At 33.1% G+C, this 19,023-nt stretch overlaps 1 long non-coding RNA gene across 2 annotated transcripts in view; it reads left to right on the forward strand.

The window, feature by feature from the left end:
• Positions 1 to 16,097: 16,097 nt before the first annotated feature.
• LOC117116653 overlaps positions 16,098 to 19,023 on the forward strand; it is a 16,703-nt gene continuing 13,777 nt past the window's right edge. The window contains exon 1 of one of the 2 annotated variants that reach the window (XR_004446800.1): positions 16,098 to 16,857. This is a non-coding gene — a long non-coding RNA (uncharacterized LOC117116653). The remainder of the gene's footprint in view (positions 16,858 to 19,023) is intronic. The other variant, XR_004446799.1, reaches the window with a different exon arrangement.

Genomic DNA, 19,023 nt, shown 5'->3' on the forward strand with positions numbered 1-19,023 from the left:
TGAACCACCAGCCGTTGAGTCTGTGGTTCCACGTATAACAAAAACGTTATAAACGCTAGAATGTTACCTCGATTTTGACGAGCATAAAAACTCGTCCCTGGCGGCCTTAGCAACATCGTGGACGAGTATACTCTTCGCTAGCAGCCAACCGTCCAACTTGTCCTGTTTAATTGCAATATGGCCCACGTACACATAAGAACGAGGGTACACTCTGTTTCTCCCAGGCTACTACTCAATTCATCACCAGATATTAAGTATTCATACTTTCGTGGTTTCTCCATGCTCTACAGTGTCTCACAGGAAATTCATATAATATGATAATAATTCGTATAATCCTCCTTTCAGTGGCGGATCTAGGATTTAGCAATGGGGGAGGGGGTGGATAATGCGATTTGCCATGAGAAGTAAAGTAAGAAATTTCATATGTAAGATTCTTACAGTACTTAATCAATTTCTGACCGCTAGCCTATATAGCAAAGTCAAAATAGGTCATTAGTTGACCCACAAGTAACATATCACTTTTGTCAGTTTCATTCAGGTTTGACCAAAGATTTAAGCTCTGCTTCCTGGTGAGATATTAAACCATACCATACCATACCAGTCACTAATATATAGTAAACATTTATAATATAATACCCTACATACGCTATACAAAAAAAATATATTTTGAATTACTGTTTTAAATGGTTTTATAAGTGGTTTTATTTGTTTTTTTTCCTGTGTATGTTGATATTGACCAAATGAATGAATGAATGAATACTTGGCACAGAAGAATCACATTATTTTTTTTTCCCTACCACTTGACAAAAAACGGTGATTAAATAGATTAGGGTTAGAGGCAATATTGTGTTGTCCTGCAAATTTCTTCCATGACAAAATACAAAAAGATTAACAAATGAAAATGTGTAATCATGTAGATCTATTTTAAATTCTAAAATTAACTTTCTCAATTCTAAAACATAACATTCGCTTTCAAAACTGGATAAAATGTTATTGCTTATAGTTGCTAATTATATTTTATATGTGGAAAATCTTTCACGTATAAATAATTCATATTCATTGTGTGACCCAGTGACCATGTTATGCATAAAATCTACTAAAATAAAAACCGATTTCATGTGTAAAAACTAAATAATGTGTAATAATGTATGTGAACCAATTTTACGCGAAAAAAATTATAACTGAATTGATAAGGACCAATCCACTTTAAATAATTTCATATTTTGGCTTTCAATGTTTTTTGGTAAAACTCATTTTAAACGAAGCTGATCTAAACTAGTAAGCATTGTTATGTTTCTAATAGGGGCCTATGCAATGTTGGCTTATAAATAAAATCACATGTTTTAAAAAACGGACCATATACTCATAAACACAATGTAATGTGGACCTATTTTATGCATAAATTCTAATTGCAATGAACCTATATAAAACTGGATGCATTTTATCCAACCTAATACTCTAGTGTGGTCCCATATTACGAGTTTATTCATAATAATCCAAATACAACTTTTAAGAAAGACTAGTTGATCTATTTAATGCGTAAAACCCAAGTGAACCCATCTTTAAAAAATTGACCAATTTTACGCATGAGAATTCTATTTAAAATTATTATTCAATTGCAAGGCGCCTCTGTTTCAAATGGTTAGACTGAAGAGACCACCGTCCCCAGGGTTTCACTACTAAGTGAGTTTGGTCATATATGGTAACGGGCTCTTTATAAATCGTGTTTTAGTGCTTTTATATTCTTTGTATGGCTTTTTCGAATGAAAAATCAACATCACAGGAAGCTGTCAGCGATGGCGTGTAGCGACTGTATGGAAACCAAGCTTGATTCTCTCGTCCGCGAGTAAGTCCCTGTCAGGAACATCGAATCTCCGTCACGCAAATCCTGGCATCATTTTACCAGAAAGAAATGTGAAAGTATTTTTTTTCTTTTCAAGATTAAATAAATAGATAAAATCAATTAAAAGATCGAAGCAAACTTACATTGCAGTAATCAGAGTGTGTAGACCCCTGGTTCATAAAAGGCGGCCCGCATGCCAAATTTGGCCCGCGAAGAAAATTATTCATATGTTTTTTGGCAGAGATAGAGTACCGGTGGTACGCACACTTTCGTTAAAACCTGGGTCATTTATGCAGTACATACAACAATTTTTTAGGCAACTTCTTGACTTTATTACATTGCGGACGAAAATTGAGGGACCAACCCTCACCCCCTAACAATATTTGGGGACGTGTCTCCCTGTCCCTCTTTGATTTTGGGTTTAGGAAGAAGCATCCCCTTCCATTTGATTTTTTTTTTTTTGGAATTAGTACACGGCTATACACTGTAAAAACAGCGTGGAGCATTTAAACACAAAGCTCCACGCAATGTTGTCCCGTTTTTTTTTACACGTTTAAAAGCTAAACGTGTTTAGGCCAGGCCTAATGTATTTAGGTTTCTGACGTGTTTAGCATTAAACGTGCTTAGGTATTTGACATCATGATGTCAAATACACATTGAATGCTACACACGTCAAGATCCTATACATTAAGCTATGTCTACAAACGTTCAGCTTTTAAACGTATCACCAAAAACGGGACAACATTGAGTGGAGCTTTGTGTTTAATTGCTCCACGATGTTTTTTTACAGTGTAGACGCTTCTGGATTACATCTGAAACGAAGTTAGGCTTAAAATAGAAAGTGTATGTTTTACGAGAGAAGCCTACTATACATGCAACATGTATACATGAGAAGCACACAAACGTCTAGACGAGTGACTATATTTTTTTCGAGATCACCAACGTGGATCCGCCACTGCTTTTTTTATGTTAAGTTGTTATTACATATTTATGCAATATTTTTTGTAATACAGATTACCATAACAGAAAGCAAAATTCATCACACGAACCATTTGCTGCTTGTTAATTCATTTAATTTTTTTGACAAACGATAGTCACTAGTAATACTATTTAATAGTTTATATTGCCCTCTTAAAATGGTTTGAATATAGTATAAAAAACAGTTTTAATTGTTGCTTGTGTGCATTTTGATTCAAAAGTACAATTTTGGTATATAATATAATATAATATATTATACAGTATCTGTCTCTTATACACATCTAGATGTGTATAAGAGACAGATATAATATAAGGCATTTTATAAGCAAGTGTATACTTTTGAATCAAAATGCACACAAGCAACAATTAAAACTGTTTTTTATACTATATTCAAACCATTTTAGGAGGGCAATATAAACTATTAAATAGTATTACTAGTGACTATCGTTTGTCAAAAAAATTAAATGAATTAACAAGCAGCAAATGATTCGTGTGATGAATTTTGCTTTCTGTTATAGTAATCTGTATTACAAAAAATATTGCATAAATATGTAATAACAACTTAACATAAAAAAGCAGTGGCGGATCCACGTTGGTGATCTCGAAAAAAATATAGTCACTCGTCTAGACGTTTGTGTGCTTCTCATGTATACATGTTGCATGTATAGTAGGCTTCTCTCGTAAAACATACACTTTCTATTTTAAGCCTAACTTCGTTTCAGATGTAATCCAGAAGCGTCTACACTGTAAAAAAACATCGTGGAGCAATTAAACACAAAGCTCCACTCAATGTTGTCCCGTTTTTGGTGATACGTTTAAAAGCTGAACGTTTGTAGACATAGCTTATATCTCAATGCTACTAATAATTATACAGGCGATAAAGCTTGCAAAAAGTCTATAAAATAAAAGCTTTTTCGAAAGCATTGCTGATTAGTATGGTTCTACAAACCATCCGATGTGTTCCCAAAGAATGAAGGTATTTTACGATCTGTGACAGTTTTTATACCTGTTTTTAAGCACCCTCAGTACAGGTTCCTTGACCTCTATACAGGATCTAATGTTAATTTTATTCGGGCATTGGCCTCATTATAATGTAAGGTCACAGAGAACAAAAACCAAAAAGGAACTAACATCCATTCTATTGTTTATGTCATTACCATTGCATCATTTAACTGTCATAACGCATGAACTGATTATAACGAGGCACCATAACGGAGTGTCAAATGCTTAGATCGACTACAAAAAGACAATGGGTAGGCCTAGCTAAATTTTTGTGATTTATGTTCACTATAATATGTTAAAAGATATTGCTTAGTTTAAAACTGTTCTATTGGCATGCAACATACGGCGGAGGTAATGTGAAATATGTTTGATAGGGTTTGAGAGGAACAATAAAGGTATACATACACCTTTTCAATACACTTGAAAAATAAACTTTTTGTTGAAGGACTACGCCTAATGCGTAATTAATTAATTGTTTAATTAATTAATTTTTGATAATTTCGTAATTATTTTTTGTAAGTAAGGAATGACAATATGATGTCAGGGAATCATTTGTCATTCATTCGACAAAGTAAAACATTTTGAATTTCTATATTTTAAAATCATTTTATTACGCAGAAAATACATCTGATATATTGTGAGCAACCTGTGTAGCTGTAAGATTTGTGAGCTTATTAAAACATGTAGAATGATTTTTAACTAGGCCTATATTTCTTTTATTGTCTTAGTAATTCTAAGTACGGGAAATGACTAAAGTAGAGGAAAAAATCACTTTGGATGTACGTCTCTTTTCAGAGTTATGTAGGGCTATCCAAATTAAAATTAATGAATTAAAAAACATAAACTTCGCTTGAGTGGGTCATATGGTTCTATTAATGCTAAAAGCAATTTTGTTCATGAAAATGCATGTATGTTGGTAGAATAATTACATACTTTTATGCTGTTATGTAGTGATAGGCTCACACAAACTGCAATATCACCTGGCCAAACGAAACACATCTTTTAAAAGCTAAACTTGTAACCAATTAATTAGATGACTTTATGAATACATGAATATTATTTGGATAATAATTACTATTTTATTTCTTTATTTAAAGATAATTATACTACCTTTTATCAGTTAAATTTGTAAATTAAATTGTGGTCCAGTAGAAGACAACCTACATCTGGTTCGCCTTCTAACCCGGGTCGTTTCGGCCCGAGAAGGGGCGAAAGGGCCTGACAAAATCGACCGGAGCCGAATCGACTCAGGGCCGTAACGATCCGGATTCCCTGGCTCGGGACTAAACCACAACCATCATGGCTCTATCTAGTTACACTACCCAGAATAGGCCATGGCCGGCGGAACCGGGGGCCGGGGGCCACCCACCCCCCACCCCCACACTTTTTGGCAAAAATATATAATGTCTGAAGATTTTTGTATGATCGAAAAAATATGAAAGAAAAGAAAAAGGGAAAAAGGAGGATGGGAAAGAGAATGTTTATTCAGTCCCCGACCGAATTACATTTCTCGCAATTCACATTGGCGGATCTGGGGAGGGGGGTCATGGGTCCTGACCCCTCCCTTGGACAACAAAAAAATAATAATTCTAGACCTACCTTTTCAGGACCTGATTTTTTTATTTTGTTACAATAAGAAAATTGAAATTTGGAAGAACATAAAAGTCATTAAAACACACTTCAAATGTCGGGAAAGCTCATTTCCCGCCATCTAGGAATCAACATTTTCCGGGGGGAGAACCCCGGACCACCCTTTCTTTTTGGAATATATCGATTCATGTAAAAAAGAATACGCATGCAACTACTCATTTGTTTATGTATGTATACACACATAAAATAAAAAATGAGAAATAGGCCTACTTACCTGACCGTTTTCAAGAGGGGAAAACCTTAAATTTTGAAGAGCTTAAAAAGTCATTTAAAAGATATTTCAGAAGTCAGGAAAGCTCATTTCCCGCCATCTGGAAATCGAAATTTTCCCGGGGGAACCCGGACCCCTCTTTTCTTTGGGGTTCATTGATTCATGGAATCATTTTCAAGAGGGGAAAACCTTGAATTTTGAAGAACTTAAAAGACACCTCAGAAGTCTGGAAAGTTCATTTCCCGCCATTCAGGAATCAAAATTTTTCCGGGGAAGAACCACAGGACCCACTTTCTTTTTAGGATTTATCGATTCATGTCAAAAGACTACGCATGCAATTACTCAATTGTTTTATGTATGTGTACGCACATAAGGCATATTTATTGTAATACGTATGAGAAAAATTTACCAGACCGTTTTCAAGAGCGGAAACCTTGTATTTTGAGAACTTTAAAGGTCATTAAAAGGCACTTCAGAAGTAAGGAATTTTTTAAGTTCCCGCCATTTTAAATCAACATTTTTTCCTGGCAGAACTAGAATCCCCCTTTTTCTTTGGGGTTCATTGATTCATGGAAGGGGAAAACCTTGAATTTTGAAGAACTTCAAAGTAATTAAAAGACACCTCCGAAGTCGGGAAAATTCATTACCCGCATTCTAGGAATCAAAATTTTCCCGGGGGAGAACCCCCATTTCTTTTGGAGATTTATCGATTCATAGAAAAAAATTGTATGCAACTACTCATTTTTTTATTTTTATGTATGTATACACACATAAGGCATATATACTATAATAACAATGGGAAAAAATTACCTGACCGTTCTCAAGAGGGGAAAACATTAAACTTTGAAGAACTTAAAGTAATTAAGACACATCAAAAGTCGGAAAAGCTCATTTCCCGCCACCTGGGAATCAAAACCCCAGGACCCCCCATTTCTTTAGAGTTTATCAATTCATTGAAAAAGAATACGTATGCAACTTTTTTTTTTTATGTATGTATACACACAACAGGCCTATTTACTGTAATAAGAATGAAAAAGTTTACCTGACCGTTTTCAATCGGAGGAAAACCTTGAATTTTTAAAAACAAAGTCATTAGACACCTAGCTCAAAAGTCGAGAAAGGTCATTTCCCGCTATCTAGAAATCAAAATTTTCCCGGGGGAGGACCCCCGGATCCCCTTTCGTTTTTGGGAAAAATGTTGACCCCATCCCCTAGATTTGATTCCCGATCTGCATGATTCATATTCCCATTCATCTTATAAATGCGCTCCCCCCACCCACTTTGAAAAACGTTCCGCCGGCCCTGTAGGCTTAGACCTAGCTCATGCCAAGGCCGATATAAACTCACCTATCAAGCAAAATTTTCCAGCATTTTGCATCTAAGTCTGTTTTTTCGTACGAATAATAATGCATAGCTTTTTTAGTTTGTCGTTATGAATCTTCCTTTCGAACTTATAAAACCATGTCCGGGATATTTTTCTATAAAAGCTACCACATTAGTCTTTCCGAAGAAACTTACCAATTGACCAAAGGCTTTAAATCCCTGTTATTTGGTGGATATAGAATGAGTGAAATTAAAGAGAAAATTATTAGAAAACTATTAGGTTGAACAAACGTTGTATGACTGTGTTTACGATTATGCCTGTAATTTCATGTTTGGTTTGAAAATACTCCTACAGGATTAGTCAATCCAGGAAGTTGTTGTATGGACGCCTGAGTAGGTAACAGTATGTTGCTAGGCGTGAACATCGAGAAGCAAACATAAGAATCAAGGTCAATTATGATTGAAAACAAATGTGTGGATTTACTTTGTGGGAAAAATTCCCATTTCAGGAAACGCTACTTCACATACAGTTAAACTTGCACAAAGAGAAGGAAGACATGACATTACCGGTCTCCGACAACTTAAACGTCCGATGGCACTGCAAAATATTTTGGCAACTTTAACTTGGGTCGCGATCAATATTTTGAATCCAAGGCAAATTATGGGTTGCAGAAATCCAATAAATACGGCCTAAAAATGCTACTTTGTCAGAGCTTCTCGGTCTCTGGTCAAAGAACATACGGGCCTGTAAACAACCTAACAGATAAAAATATGATTTACCACTTTATCATTCTATTTAAAACTGGCAGCTCCCAACAAAATAACTAATTAAAATTAAGTAGTGGTGCCAGTTGCGGAGGCAGATTCCCGTCGGAATGACTGTCAAAGGAAAACTCAACACATTCGTTAGTGAAATATAATTATGAAATTGTTAGGGCTTCCGGGCTTTGCCCCGTGGACCCCTTAAGATATTCTGGGACATCGCTCCTCCTCTATCGTTGACCAAATGTTTTTGCGATGGTTTTACACAAGCAAATGTCAATCTTATGGTGCAAAATTGTAATGGATTTAGAGTCCTAATATTGTGATGTAGAAAAATTAAAAATAGAATATAAATTGAAATTATTGCAAACAATTCTCAGTAGTTTGTGTGGCACAAGAGGGGGCTTCGGCCACAACATCTCAGAATTTTACCTTAGGTCCATAAAGTATAACAAGTTAGAATATTTTCTTTGGCCCGTGACCAAATCTCAAAATGATTTGGCCCTTCAAATAAATTAATTAAAGAACCAGGGGTTTAGGCCTGTGATCGACCGCGATACACACAAGGTACTAGCCGTATTTTATCTTCTTCCCTTAAATTTCTAAATTTACCTATATTTGCAAATAAAATTTTATTTTTCCCCTCCTCCACTGGGATACTTTTACCGGAATATTTTGGGATTATTTTGCAAAATTATCAAATAAAATTTTATTTTTATCTTTTTTCCGCCCGTCGATAAAGATTTTTCAAAAAAAATGTCGCCAAAGTAGGCCTAAGCTTAACTATACAACACAAGTCCATCCATTGAAAAATAGAGTATACAGAGCACTACGGTTTACCTCGATTTTACGAATTTATGTTATACGTGAGTGTGTGATTGGGTAAATCACTTCATTCAAGGAAATTAATCGGTGGAAGATGCTAACAGAAGGTAAGAGAAGCTTTAGCCTCCCAAGATTTTTTATCAACATGTATCATTTTTATAATTGTGTCAAATACATCCTTAGGGACTAAAAAAGTGTCCCCATTTGAGAGGACACAAACTAAAAACCTCTTAATATGGGTTTTTAGCATGTTTTTATTGACATAGGAATCAGTTACATTAAAATTCGAACTAATTTATAGCAATAATTTGTAATGCAAATACAATTCCTAAAAATATGAAATGAGGAGAAATGTAATTCAAACCACAGTAGTGTTTTATGTTCCGTATATTATTTCATGATGCAATGTTAACTATTGAGCATTATATTTGGATGGATGTAGCGTAAATAGAAAACGAATTACAATTGAGGGTACACGTGATGGTATAGATTAGAATCCAATATAACAGTACATAAAAAAAACAAAGAAAAAGAAATCCATGTGGTTAAGGATAAAAATTGTATACCCATGTCCACTCTAAGGATTCAGTGGAGAAAATTCTTAAAAGGTGTCAAAATGTAAAGTTGAATGATTTTTTTCTTTTTTAAGACTGCTGTAGCTGTTTTGACACAAATAAAACAAATGAAGTGTTCCATTTAATAAGGGTTAATTAATCATTTGGCACACTCAGTATGTGTCTCCGTCCTCTTATTAAATAAGAGTTGGCCGTAGTGTTAAAAGATAATTATATTGCCCCTCATTTCACGGAAAAGTATCCTCTTAGTAGGTGTGTCGCAAAGGAGATTTCTACTGTAATAGCCCATAATTTGGCCTATATTAACTATTATTATTTAAGGCCTTTGAAAATCTCAATTTATCAACCAAACCTACGTCATGAGGGCTTCTCCAGTATATCCAGTCAGTGAAAGTGACTCTCTGGGACAAATTATTTCAAATTCATGGATCTGCCACTGATATGAAATCATTTATTTCGTCGTTAAAACACTTAGAAAATTTCGTCGTCAAAAATAATGACAAACATGATTAAAAACAATCAAATCTGAAAATCAACAATTGAAATGGCGATTTCAAGAAAAATCAGGGTGCACATTTTTAAATTCAGATTTTTATGCTCAAGTTAATAAGTTTTTAAAAAATGAGTTTTGGCCAAGAAAGGCTAATCAAAATAAATATATTTTTAAGTGAAATAAAAGAATGATTTCACCAGCTAGGCGAAATATTTATGTAGGCCTATTAAAAATATTTTTTTTATTTCTGAATTAAATTGAAATTCTTGGCTTTGATTTACTTTGTTCATGAAGTTAAAAAGTATAACTATTAATATATTGTAGGCCTGTTACATGAACTTGCAAGTAAATATGGAAGTATACAACTGTAGATTTTGTGCTGTTACTGTACCTAAATATTACAGGATATACCGTATCCTTAGTACCAAGTACATTTTTATTATGAATCATTATTGTTGCAATTTTAGTCAAAAAAATGGTTTTTAAATGACAAAAAAAACCCCTTAAATATCGAACCTTCTCTATATACCAACAATATACTAGGGAGTTGTTACAGTGACGATAATGCAAAGTAACCTTAAACTTTCCATGAAAAAAATAGAAATATAAAAGCCCCGGTGAAATATAGCATTTATTTATAATTCCTAAAACTGAGCAGAGATTTAGACATAGACACACACATAGATAGACATAGATTACTTTATTCGTCATGAGTTTAAAATATTAGTCTCATGAAAATTATTTTCCTTGGCAGGAAAAAAACATAAAGAATGAATTTCTTGTGTGTAACCAGCAACTACTACTATTGTAAATCCCGAATATATTATTGATAACTTGATATTGCCACAGGGGCAATGTGGGTAAGTCTTTCAAAATTGAGTGGAGTTGGAATAAAGTGATGGATAGCTATTTAGGAAAATCTCAATCCCAAGTTGAAAATTAAGTATGTCACTGTCAGTACAAAAAATCCTTACAAAGTTTTTGGCATATAGGCTTTTAAATCCCTGGTATTTGGTGGAAATATGATGAGTGAAATTACAGAGAAAATACATATACTCCTACAGGATTAGTCAATCCAGGAAGTTGTTGTATGGACGCCTGAGTAGGTAACAATATTTTGCTAGGCGTGAACAATGAAGAGCAAACATAAGAAACAAGGTCAATTATGATAGAAACAAAGTATGTAGTTTTACTTTGTGAAAAAAATGCCCATTTCAGGAAACGCTACTTTACATACAGTTAAACTTGCCTGTAAACAACCTAATAGATGAAAATATATACTTTACAACTTTAGCATGCTACTTAAAACCGTCAGCTCCCAACAAAATAATTGAAAATAAGTAGTGGTGCCAGTTGCGGAGGTATATTCCCGTCAGAATGACTGTCAAAGGAGAACTCAACACATTCGTTAGTGAAAAATAATCATATGTAACCTTTACAGTATATGAGGCTGTACGATCGATTTCGGGCCTTAAGCATTTCAAATCACTAAATTGTTAGAGCTTCCGGGCTTTGTCCTGTGGACCCCCCTCCCCCCACCACCTAAGAGTTTGAGACATCGCTTCTTCCTATCGTTGGCCAAGTGGTTTTTTTTATGGTTTACACAAGCAAAAAAATTAAAGATTAGCAATAAGCAAGAAATAGTGAAAAATTAAATGTCTTAATTATTTTGGTAAAATCATGTCAATCTTATGGTGAAAAATTGTAATAAATTTAGCGTCCTATTATTGTGCTGTAGTACAATTAATTAAAATTGAAAACAATTCTCAGTAGTTATTTTTATCTTTTGTGGGGTCATCCCACTTTTATTCATAATATTTCAATTGCCATCATACTATAACCTAACATTTAAGAAGGTAGCACATTTATATATAATACAAAGCACCGTATAATGCTTCAGTATAAAATAAATCAGCAAATGTCAAACAAGTTTGACAAATTAAGCACAATCTTGTAGGCAAAAATTGTTGTCAGTAGTTTGTGCGGACGCAACAAGAGGCTTTGGCCACAACATCTCAGAATTTTACCTTAGGTCTATAAAGTATAACAAGTTGCTTGAAACTCGAAGATTTTCTTTGGCCCGTGACCAAAACTCCAAATAATTTGGCCCTTCAAATAAATTAATTAAGAACCAGGGGTGTAGGTCTGTGATCAACCGCGACACAAACAAGGTACTAGCCGTAATGTATCTGCCTCTCCTTAAATTCCTAAATTCCTAAATTTATATTTGCTAATAAAATTTTATTTTCACCTTTTGGCAGGAATATTTTGCAAAATTCTCAAATAATATTTTATTTTTATCCTTTTTCAGCCCGTCGCTGAAGATTTTTCAAAAATTAGGTGCGCTAAACAAGGTATTAAAAAGGTGTTGCCTAAGTAGGCCTAAGTTTAACTATACAACACAAGTCCATCCATTGAAAAAAAAGAGTATACAGAGCACTACGGTATACCTCGGTTTCACACAATTCTGCTATACGTGCGTGTGATTGGGTGAATCACTTCATTGAAGGAAATTCATCGGTGGAAGATGTTGACAGGAGACAAACATGCTTAAACCTCCCATCACTTAAGATTTTATCAACATGTATCATTCTTATAATTGTGTCAAATACATCCTTCGGAAATAAAAAAGAATTGTCCCCATACGAGGGAACAAAAGTAAAGACGTGAAAATGTCCCCTTATTTATATGGGTTTTTAGCATGTTTTTATTAACATAAGAATCAGTTGCATTAAAATTCGAACTAATTTATAGCAATAATTTGCAATGCAAATACAATTCCTAAAAATATGAAATGAGCAGAAATGTAATTCAAACAACAGTAGTTTTTTTATGTTCTGTATTATTTCATGATGCAATGTTAAAGACCAATTTTTTTTTAATATTGAGCATTATATTTGGATGGATGTAGCATGAATAGAGAACGAATTACAATTGAGGGTACACGTTATGGCATAGATTAGAATCCTATAACAGTACACGAAAAAGAAAGAAAATAAATCCCTATGGTTAAGGGTAAAATTGTATACCCACGTCTACTCTAAGGATTCAGAGGAGAAAATTCTGATCTATTGCTGAAAAGGTGTCAAAATGTAAAGTTGAATGAATTTTTCTTATTTTTAAAATGATGTAGCTGTCCTGACACAATGAGAACAAATTAATTGTTCCCTTTAATAGGGGTTAATCAATCATTTGGCACACTCAGTATGTGTCTCCGTCATCTTATTAAATGAGAGTTGGCCGTAGTGTTAAAAGATAATTATATTGCCCCTCATTTCACGGTAAAGTATCCCCTTAATAGGTGTGTCCCAAAGGGGATTAATTTCGCCTATATTTACTATAATTATTTAAGTCCTTTGAAAATCTCAATTTATCAATCAAACCTACGTCATGAAGGCTGCTCCCGTATAGACCCTCCATCAGTGAAAGTGACTCTCTGGGACAAACTAATTAAAATTCATGGATTTGCCTCTGATATGACATCATTTATTTTGTCGTTAAAACACTTACAACATTTCGTCGTTAAAAATAAGGACAAACATGATTAAAAACGAATAAATCTTAAAGTCAACAATAGAAATGGCAATTTCAAGTAAAATCAGGGTGCACATTTTTTAATTTAGAAATTTTTATGCTCAAGTTATAAGTTTTTTTTTAAATGAGTATTGTCCAAGAAAGGCTTAATTAAAATCTATATATTTTTAAGTGAAATAAAACAATGATTTCACCAAGTACAGTAGGTGAAATATTTATGACGGCTATTTAAAATGATTTTTTGTTTTCTAAATGAAATTGAAATTCTTGGTTTTGATTTACTTTGTCCATGGAGTTAAAAATTATATATATTAATATATTTTAGGCCTGTTACATGAACTTCAAGTAAATATGGTTGTATACAACTGTAGTTTTTGTATTGTTAGTTTTCATTTTTAAATATTACAGGATGTACAGTATCCTTAGTTCCAAGTACATATTTATTATGAATTATTATTGTTACAATTTAAGTAAAAAAGGATGGTTTTTAAATGAAAAAAAAACCATTAAATGTAAAATCTTTTATATATATCATCAACAATAAACCACGGAATAGTAACGATAATGCAAAGTATACCAACCTTCCATTCCACTTTCCATTAAAAAAACATAAAAATATAAAAGCCGCCCGGTGAAATATTTCATTCAAATAACTTAAATTCTCAACTTATTAAGTTTCGCTCCTCAACATGCGCTCGTACCCTCAGATCAACGTCCGATTTGACTACTTTTAATAGTCCACCCTGCAGGGTAAAGTCATGTGGGGAGCGTTCATTTATGGTTGCTGCTCCTAAATTATGGAATACTCTTCGCTATCTATTCGTGAGTCGCCATCCGTCTCTTTGTTTAAATCTCATTTAAAAACTCACTTATTTCGTTCTCTTTGATTCTAGGCCATGGGGTGAAGCTCAAAAGACGTCTAGAAAACGAATTCTGTTCCGATTTTTTCATTATAAAAAATTTAGGCCTACAATAGTTAAGTAATATGTCTTGAAACAAATATAGAAAGTTCGACCAAAATATCTTCTGCAATTTTAATAAAATTACCGTTTTATTACGTTCCTAGGCTGCTGGTCGTCGGAAAACACACCGCGATACAGCGGTGTAGAAGCACGTCGCGATCATACCATGAGCTGTCCACTTGCGTCAACTCGCATGAAATCGCGTCATTTTAGGTCAAATCGTGTCAAGTAATGTCGGATTGCGTTAGTACACGTCAGTTCGCGTCAACTTACAGCACAATTATTAATGAGAAATTTCAACAAAAAAACTTATTTTATTATTGTAATTGCAATTATTTGATATTCTTTTCAAAACAATAATTGTGTAACAATTTAAAGAAAATGTATTAGTATTTTGACTTCTTTTGACTCCTGTGGTCTTCCTTTTGACTATGTGTCTGCATGTTCCCTGTATGTGTACACACTTCATTTTTTACAGTATTTTTGCATTCATATTCCTTTTTTAAAATTATTGTATTTATTTTACTTTCAAATTGTAATAAAGGATTAAATGTGGGGAAATTTAAACTTGATGCATTGTTATGATGTGCATGGATGTATATTTGTTTTGTATACTCCGGTTGACACATGTTGGGACACATTTTATTAAATAGAAATTGAAATTTAATACTGTAATATGAAAAATTCATACTTATTTCTCAAATATTCTGAGAGCTTATACAATATATAACTCTATATTTATGTACTGTACACGTGTTATACATCTTAATAAAAGCTTCTTGCGCTCTAGTGAGTCTGTTACTTTTTAAATTTTCTATATAATACTTAATAAATAAATACAGTGAAGCGTTTCACAGTCCTTTGTCATTGTGTGATTATTCTCATGGTTCTAAAGTTCTCAAGGGTTACACCGTTACATTATACGGTACTTTTTTAAACTTTTGTACATCATACATAATGAATAAAAATAGATAATGCCTTACATACTCCTGTGTCATTGTGTGCTTAGTCTCATGGTTCTAAGTTCTTACATTCTCATGGGTTACACCATTACCTTATAATTTTTAAAAATTTTCTATAATATACCTGTACAAAATGAATAAAAATAGATAATGCTTTACGTACTCCTGTGTCACTGTGTGTTAAATCTCATGGTTCCAAAGTTCTTACATTCTCATGGGCTACACCGTTACATCTGTCTCTTTTACATTATACTTTTTAAAGTTTTCTTTATTATACCTGTACAAAATAAATAAAAATAGATAATGCTTTACATACTCCTGTGTCACTGTGTGTTAAGTCTCATGGTTCTGAAGTTCTTACATATTCAAGGGTCACACGGTAATACGTTACCTTTTTTTAAATTTTCTATATTATACATAATAATGATGAAATAAGAAACACATCAAATCTTAATCAAACAAATCATCTATGTAAATTTCATCTAGGTATTCATCGTCTGCAAATTGAGCATCTTCATTCATGGTGTCTTTATCATCTCTGTTCTGACAGTTTGTACATTGACAAAGATCGGAGCATTTCATGTTCATTTTATTGCAATGACAACTGCCTTGATTGCACCCGGTCTTACAACCGCATTTGATGATCTCCATTAAACTATGCCTACTATATTATTTAAAATATACAATTTTAATTGATAAGATTAATTTTTACATGAACATAATAATTCATACTTAAACAATATATTAAATATTAATGTAAATATAATGACATTAACGAATAAATAACAATAATTAAACGTGTACATAGTATCTATCACTACTACAATAACAAAATTAACATTTTTCAATCTTATAATCAATTTTATATAGCCGGAGTTAGGCCTAGTTTCGACCTAGGCAAACCTTTACTAAAAAGGTACACTTTCTCCATCAAAAGGCTTTTTCTATGAATGCAATGACCTGTTCGAAGCACGAACTCCTGTAGACCAAACCCAGTACCGTTACGATTTCAATCGTACGGGAAATCCACTCACGAAGCTAAGTGGGGTAGGCCTAGCTAGGCCGGGGCCTGCACAGTCAGCACCATTTTTTTAAGGAATAGTTTTAATACATTGTACAATGTGTCTGGGTAAGGTACTGACGGGACTACACTACACTTGGTAATGATAACTTATCATTGCTTTCGACTTCGTGTCGATGTAACGACGATAGCAAACATCCTCGTAATCGTATGCCTTTCCCTCATCCATTCCAAGAGGCACATCCATTCCTAGCCTAGTTAAGACACAAGTTTGTCAGCTATAGTTCGGTTAAGACTGTCTAAAACTATCCATAATTTGTTACAAGTAACAATCTTCAAGAATCTGGTTGCTGTAACTAGAATTGGAGTTTCATTAGCAATTTCTTCGCGGTGAAAACAACACTTTGTATTACAACACCGGCACACTGTCCGTCGCTAGTCGCCATGTTGCTGTTTACTCTTGTTGTTTACTGTTGTTGGCTGTACCACAACACGTGAAGTTATTGTAACAAAATCAATTTAATAGTAGTCTAAAAAATATTATTCTGTAATTAAAATACACATTATATCTAATTATAATTTTAAAATTTGTTTTTAAAGCAGTAATACGAAGTTCGCAAATAATAAACTACGTATCAAAAATACAATATTCGAACGAGTACAATGACGTTTACAAAATGTCGTGTGCTAATCTAGCGCAAAGAACTTTCAATTTCGTAAGTTTAAACGTCATTTTCTCGTATTTGCAGAAGTTCTGACGGTCGAACCTTTTTTTGGTGCTTTTAAATATTATTATAATAATTATCATAATGAGTGAAAGTATTAGGAAAATTTCGGAACGGGACTGAACGTTAGGATTTTCACCCCATGGCCTATTTCCCTATTCTTTTGCATTGAAATTTTTTTAGTTCATTTAGGGTTTTGTTCAGATCATAATTTTTTTATGAATTTTGTATTTTTAACATTCTAGATATATTTCTTTTGTATAAAGGTTTGAAAAGAATACAGACAATGATATGTTTTATCCACTAGTTAACATTTTTTTATTCTTTATCATTAGATACATAAAATCTGTTATCCCATTTGTTCGGAATCATAATTTTTTTGAAAAGCTATATTTTTAAGATCATATTTGACTTTCTCTTGAGTAGAGTTTTAAAAGTAATCCAAACACATATATGTTTTAACGACTAATTAACGATTTTACCAAGCTTTAAACCTATACTACTTTCAGACAAAATTTGCCTATTAATAGATACATAAATTCTGGAGGCCCATCTGATCGGAATCATATTATTTTGGAAAAGCTATATTTTCAAGATCATATTTTACTTTCTCTTGAGTAGAGTTTTAAAAGTAATCCAAACACATATATGTTTTAACGACTAATTAACGATTTTACCAAGCTTTCAACCTATGCTATTTTCAGACAAAATCTGCCTATTCTTTATCATTGGATAAGGCCGGCCTACCATGGGCACGTCTCTGTTCGGAATCATAATTTTTTCGAAATATTATATTTTAAACAAATACAAATACTTATATATTATATTGATTAATTAAAAAAAATTTCAAAGCATCTTATACAAACTTCAGACAAAATGTGTCTATTCTTTATCATTAGATACGTACATATATTAATTCATAATTTTGTTTAGAATAAGAATTTGTTTTGTATATGATATTTTATTTTTTGAATTAAAAACTCAAAAAGTGTTTAAACTAGAATACAATAACATAGAATAATTATTTCGTTATCAATTACATGGTACAGTCTACAATGTAACGGAGTTACTATACAGTATCATGTAAGTATTGTGCAGTTGTTACTACATCAACAAAAACATCAAAACTCTGAGGGCGCCAGACTAGTATTTTTGGTTATAAGATGATCGTCGCTCGCCTTTACTGTGAAACCGAACCAATAGCTAGTAATTTAATGCAGGCCTATTTTATTTTTGTATGTTTCTTTACTCATGTATGCACCATGCATTTTGTATGAGTGTTACTGTATCAAAGTAGATCCAATAATTGATTGATGATTGATTGATTGATTGATTGACCGTGTTTTGACCCAAATTGAGTGGGGACATTAAGCCTACATTATTGATAGCCAGATCCATTCACTTCACATTTAATTTATAAAGGCATGGTAACAGAAATTAAATATTTCGTGGTTAACAATTACATAGTACGTCTGGTTTTAGATTGAAATTTACAAAACTTAAGGTACAGAAAATCATTTATTCCCGACTCCATTCGTATAACTTTGTAGAAAAACGTATCTGTCTACTTTAATTATTTATGTTAGGAAAATTTTAAATACAATATCAATCAATTCTTTTGATGTGCGATTATACATACTGGGGCGTATTTTTAAGTTCATAAAGAAATCTCCAGTTACTTTGTAAAAGATCAATCTCACATTAATTTAAATAAATTAATCCCCACAGTTTTGTAATATTAAAATAATTTTTAAATTGTTTTACATGTAATAATCATTTGATGAATATATATATTTTTGATATTAAATGATGGTTCCAGTTGGGGTCAGAGAGAGGCGGCCCGCCCTCCCAACCGACAGAGAATCAATACAATTCGTTTGGGAGGGAAAAAATAATCTATGTTCCTTTTACAGAATATGAGGCCGTGCGAACATTCGAAATCTCTACATTTTCAGGGCTTTAGGGCCCTGGGCGCCCCTGGTCCCCTTTAGAGGTTCCGTGACATCGCCCCTCCCCTGTCATCGGGCAGATCTTGGCTCCACCACTTTTGTTTTGTAATGATTTTTCATATATTATAACAAGTTGCTTACAACTTTGAGTTATCTTTTGGCCCGCAAGATCAACTGTAAAAATAATTTGGCCCTTCAAATAAATTAA

The sequence above is a fragment of the Anneissia japonica genome, unplaced genomic scaffold (assembly GCF_011630105.1).
Source record: "Anneissia japonica isolate Jap-2015-1 unplaced genomic scaffold, ASM1163010v1 scaffold287973_len95947_cov151, whole genome shotgun sequence".
NCBI lineage: Eukaryota > Metazoa > Echinodermata > Crinoidea > Comatulida > Comatulidae > Anneissia > Anneissia japonica.